Source organism: Marmota marmota, unplaced genomic scaffold, assembly GCF_001458135.2.
Source record: "Marmota marmota marmota unplaced genomic scaffold, marMar, whole genome shotgun sequence".
NCBI lineage: Eukaryota > Metazoa > Chordata > Mammalia > Rodentia > Sciuridae > Marmota > Marmota marmota.
The window spans coordinates 17,577,276-17,583,729 of record NW_026000068.1 but is presented as its reverse complement, the minus strand read 5'-3'; positions in this window follow the sequence as shown (position 1 = coordinate 17,583,729).

Sequence of the window (6,454 nt, the reverse complement as noted above, 5' to 3'; positions counted from 1 at the left end):
TCTCAGCAAAAGAAACAATCAGTGAGGTGAATAGATACCCTGCACAAGCACATCAGATAGAGCAATAATCTCTAGGATATATAAAGCACTCAAAAATCTTAACACCAAAAACCAAATAACCCAATCAATACATGGGCCAAGGAATTGAACAGACACATCTCAGAAGATGATGTACACCTAATCAACAAACATATGAAAAATTGTTCAACATCTGTAACATTAGAGAAATGCAAAGCAAAACTACTCTAAGATTTCATCTCACTTAAGTCAGAATGGCAGCTATCAAGAATACAAACAACAATAATTGTTGGCAAGGATGCGGGGGGGAAAAGGCACACTCATACATTGCTGGTGGGACTGCAAATTGGTGCAGACAATCTGAAAAATGGCATGGAGATTCCTTGAAAAACTGGGAATGGAACCATCATTTGACCCAGCTGTCACACTCCTCGGTTTGTAACCAAGGACTTAAAAACAACATGTACTACTGTTTTTAGGGACACAGCCATATCATTGTTTATAGTAGCACAATTCACAATAGCTAAATTGTGGAACCAACCCAGATGTCCTTCAATAGATGAATGGCTAGACAAACTTTGGTATATATATGCAATGGAACATTTCTCAGAGTTAAAAGAGAATAAAATCATGGCATTTGCAGGTAAATGGATGGAGTTGGAGAATATAATGCTAAGTGAAGGAAGCCAATCCCAAAAAAACAAAGGCTGAATGTCTTCTTTGATATGAGGATGCTGATTCATAATGGCATGGTAGGATTAGCATGGGAGGAATGGAGGAACTTTAGATAGGGCATCAGGGAGGGAAAAGAGGGAAGGGGGCAAAGGGGTAGGAATGATTGTGGAATGAGTTAGACATCAATACCGTAAGTGCATATATGAAGATAAGAATGGTGTTAAAATACTTTGTGTACAATCAGTGACTTGAAAAAGTGGGCTCTATATGAGTAATATGAAACGAATTGCATTCTGCCATGGTGTATTACAAATTAGAATTATTAAATAATTTAATTAAAAAATATAAAAAAAATTCATCATAAAGGAAAATGAGAGAAAATCAGACTTCATAAAAATGGAAAAGAATTGTGTTCATCAAAAACTTCATTAATAGGGTGAAAAACTCTAACCACAGAATGGATAATAGCATGTGAAATACAGGTATTTTACAAAAGACTCAAATTCAAGGTATATGCAAAATTTGCAGTAAGCCATAGATAAAGAGACAGGGTACAAGAGAACTATTGGGGAAAGATTGGAATGAAAGGATGATATCATATTGACTGTAAACATACTGAAAGTGCTCAAACTCATTACTCATCAGGGAAATACAAATTATACCCTCACCAAGGTGCCATTTAACACTCACTTAGAATGACTTAAAAATTGACCATGCTAACTATTGGTGTAGATCTGGAAAAACTGCAACTCTCAGACATTGTCAGAAGTGTAAATTGGACCAACCATATTAGACAAATGTTTTTCAGTATCAACTAAAGCTGAAAATACGCTTTTTATGGTACTACATTTCTAAACGAGGCATAAATCTTAAAAAAATTAGAACAAAATATATATGCAAAAATGTTCATAGCAATATTCATTCATAATAGCCCAAATAGAAATAAATATTATCATTTAATAGTAGAATGAATATCAACAAAAAATAAATAAAAATATTTTTGTATTGCTGCAATCCATAAATAAAACTGAGCAAATTGCTATTGTGAGCAGCAACATGAAGAAAGCACAATATAATATTAAGAACAGGAAGCCAGACGTGTGAAAGTGCACATAACCTTATTTTCTATGCATCTAACATAGATAACTCATACAAATTCAGTTAATAAATCAATGACCAAAACAAAAAGCATTGTTTCATTCAGGTAGTTCATGAACAGATGAGGCATGAGCAAAGTTATTAGGATGCCAATATCTTGATCTGGTTATATTCACTTTGTAAAATTTTATTGAGCTGTACACCAAAGATTTTAAGTTTTTATATTACACTTAACTGATAATATCAAAACAACAATAATGTCTGTATTTAATGATTACATATTCTAAGTTAAGAACAGAGTACTTTTTAAGTTATTGTTTCATTTAATTTTAAAATCAGTCTTAAGAGAATATTGTGGTTTTATGCTGATAAGAAATTGACACATGTTGGGCTGGGGATGTGGCTCAAGCGGTAGCGCGGTAGCGCGCTCCCCTGGCATGGGTGTGGCCCGGGTTAGATCCTCAGCATCACATACAAAGATATTGTCTCTGCCGATAACTAAAATGTAAATAAAATATATATATATATANNATATATATATATATATATATATATATATATATATATATATATATATATATATATAAAATAAATTGACACAAGAAAGTTGAACAACTTGTTTGTCAGTGGTAGGACTGGAATTAAAACCCAGCTTTACTGATAATAGAGGGCATGTACTAATTCTCTTCTCAAATATTGTGCTTTATTGCACCCATTGAAGGCAAAGACTGTGTTGAAGATCTGTTTTGGTAGAGAAGATGCAAATGAGAAGCATAATAAGACATTTTGGCTAGAATGATCAAGTACCAGTTAGGAGATAATTGATGAGATAAAGTTATGAAAGCAGAGAACATTGGAAAAATTATTGCTAACTACTGACTGAAGAACTGTAGTCTGAGAGTGTGCCATTGGTTACATAAGATCTCATCTGGCCACACTTACCACTCAAAAGTGTTTACTGAGTATGATAGCAGGTTAATCCACGCAGTAGGAAAAATGGCAAGAAAGAGTGTGTGAATGTCAATAGAACGGGCACAGGAGCACCAAGGTGGAATGTGGTGGGTTCTTACATCATCTCAGGGCATGCACGTATTTTCCATGTGGTCCATAGCACACCCAGAGTTTCAAGTGGTTTTACAGGTGAATGGTAGGAAGGGTGGGAAATGAAGATTACACGTTGCCAACATTAAAATGCCTACAATATAATTATGAAAAACTATCCTGATTCACTTAGCAAAATAAATAAAACTAATCATCAGATTAATAGACTTCAAATGATCTGTTTCAGTGCATCCCATCCAAACTTTCTCCCAAGTACCCCAATGGTAGCATAGAGTGAAGGCAAAAGTCTCTGAGGTTCAACAAGCTAAAGCAAGCACCATGTTTCTTTGAAAGTTGGTGTTTTATCTTAAAATTTTGTGATAATTTTCCAGTATACTCCATAATGCACCTGTTTGCCTTCATATGAAATAATGCTTTATATGATCTAAAAATAGAATAAAATTGATGTTCTAGAAAACAGTGGCAAACCCTGGAGTACCTGCGTGTTCCAAGTACATGCCCGTGTAACTCAAGAATCATAGCATAAGGAAAAACCTTTAAAACTATTAACTCTAAAAGACCACAGGAGTGTTATTTGCCATTGTTGTTACTATTATTTTTATAAGATCATTACTTGTGGTAAACAAATCAGTCAGGGAGATAATGTGCAGCTGTTTTCTTTGGAGCATTTGCTCTAATGGGCAGATGCCATGTGGTGAGGGCTGGCTGCTTGCTTCAGGGACAGCTACCCTGAGGTTCCTGTCCTCCTTCCCTTCCTAGGAATTAGCATCAATCCAGGTATTTATCTTACTGCTTGTTGCCTGATGCTATGGGCTTCTGCCCATTAAAAACTTTACTTTGTTTCAACAAATCACTGAACGCAGGGTTTCTGTCAAAGCCAAGAATGTGAGGCACTGCTTGAGAATTAAAGTGGAAGTGTACCTGTCATGTGTTACTTACTTGCCTGCTGATCAATATAACCATAAATACTATTAGAAGAAAAAGAGAAACTAATTAAAAAAATCAGCTCAAATGTGAATCAATAATCCTTCCCAAAATGATTCATGAAAAGAGAACTCGGTGACTAATAAATCAGTTAGATGTAGGTTTTGGTCTCTCTTCTACTCTGGGGCTGAGAGAAAAAAGGAAATCACTTAGCAGTACAAAGTGGATTGTAACCATGGGGCATTTCAAGTCCTTCATTTGTCTGAAGAAAGCTTCTGACTTATCTGATGACTCTGTTATTGCTTGCTTTCCACGCTCCAAATAGTCCCAAAAGAAAAAGCACTACAGCAGAAAGACATTTGTGGAAAACAGTTTATAATTTAAAATTGATTGGTAAGATATGGTTCTGGTTCAAATTTCAAGCCCACAATTAACTAGTTATATGAATTTTAGAGAATAACAACCTTTTCAGAATCTTCGTTTGGAAGTGGGGATTATAATACATACCTCACAAAATCGTTCTAAGGATCAATATGATAGTATATAGGGAATACTGAGGGTGGTGCATTGGTACATAAAAAAAATGGGAATAGAGCATGGTGAGCTTGGGTGCAGGAGACTGCTAGGATTTCACACTAGGCTCTTCTATTTACTAGATATGAGACTTTAGGAGTGTTTCTTAAACTTTCAGATCCCCAGTTTCCTTACCTCTACAATAGGGACATGAAAACCCACATATTAAATCAATGGGTAGCATAAGGCTAACATACTTTAATCACTTAGAAAATGGTGGCGACTTTTATTACTTTCTGGTATTATTTTCCAAATCTTCATGCTTATTAATAAAATATGAGTGGCAGAAATATTTATAGTGCTATTGATTATACCTTTATTATTTACTGAATCTTAAAATACACATCTTTTATTCCTTTGCGAAGAGTAAATATGTGGACAAAAATATACTTCTACTTCCTTGATGCATAGTTAATACTCAGTATTTATTTATAGACAAGGCTCAATGAAAAGTGCTCTGGGGCTCTGATATGGCAAATACAGAGGTAAATAGGTGCCTGTCCCCACTGAGCTAATGAAGCATTGCATGAAATAAACCATGGAAATATATAAATAAGAGAAAAAGATGAACATAGTGTTTTCTCAGAAAATAAAAATGATATTTTATTTGACTTAAAGAATAAAGGACTGTTTAATAGGGGATCACATATAACGAGAGCATTGAGAGCTCAGCAGAATTTCATAAAAGAGAGAAATTTAAATAAATGCATTTTAGGTAGAGAAGACACATGAGCAAAGACAGAAGCAAGTCACTATGAGTTATGCTTTTAGAATGGTGAATTTTAGCCCAAATGGAAATTGTGTTCTGGGACCTTCTGGTGGTTTGCTGGAGACCAACATGGTGTGCATTTTGGTTAAAGTAACAATCAAAACTGGAAAAGTAAATTTCAGGTGAATGAAGGAAAGATTACTGTAATTCTATGGGATTTTAGGCTTTCTTAAAAAATAGGTAATTAAAAAAATTAAAGCAAAGTGATAGCAAAATGGGTTTTACTTTAACATGGCCAATATTTATAGTATATATACTTGTACCAGGATTTTTGCTAGGCACTGGGGGCTTAAAGATAAGTGAGACCTAAACCTTATCTTCACAGTGCTTATGGTGTAATAACAGAGACAGATATATAAACAATAATTTACAATAACAGAAGTCTGTTCATGTGCCAGACCTTAGTGATTAAAAAGAGCTGTGATTCTATCTGGAGTATAAGAGTATGAGTGTTGGTGTCAGAGGGGAGTTTAAAGGCAAATGTGTTCCCCAGGTTAGTAAGGTAAGATGGCATATGAGGGAGGGAGGAGGAGGTATATGCAAAATAATTTAAGTAGAAAGTAGTGGGTTGTGTTGTGAGAACTACCAGCAGTTCAATATTTCTGAAGCTTGAAAGGAGAGGGGGGCGGGAGTACACACGTGGATATGTGTAAATGCATGTATATTGGAAGGGTTCAGGAAAAGTGCTATAGAGACTGGAGAGTAGTTGGGAATCCACACTTTGACACTGAATTTAAAAATATGAAAAAATATTTAGAATTATAAACTTTTAACTTCACAAAGCAGAATGCATCTTGGTCCAGAGTCCTCTGGAGTCAGACTGCCTGAGCTGATAATCCCAGTTGTACCATTTATTAACTTAGTACTCGTAAGCAAGTTACTGTACATTTGTTTACTTACATTCTCATCTGTAAGATGGAAGTAATAATAGTACCTATTTCATAAAGTACATTTACAAATTAATGCATTAATAGTTTTAAAATATGTAGCTCAATGTTTGTTACATTAAAAAGTTATATGACTCATATTTGATTATAAAAGTTCTGCTATGTTGGGAGGATCAGTGATTTGACTATAGCTTAATCAGTTATTTTAACCTACATCAAAAAAATAAATAAATAAACAGAAGGGGTTAGCAGCAGTCACAATAGAGAAACAGGGAGGATTGGCCTTCATTGGTTGTTGAAGTTGGCAGAATCTCAGTTAGAAGAGGATCAAGTCACAGACAATGGATGTTGATCCTCGGATATATTGGAAATTGCTCTGCACTTTAACTTCCTTCTACTTCTAGATTAGAAAAGTCCTATTGAAAGTGAATCAACAAATACAAATGGT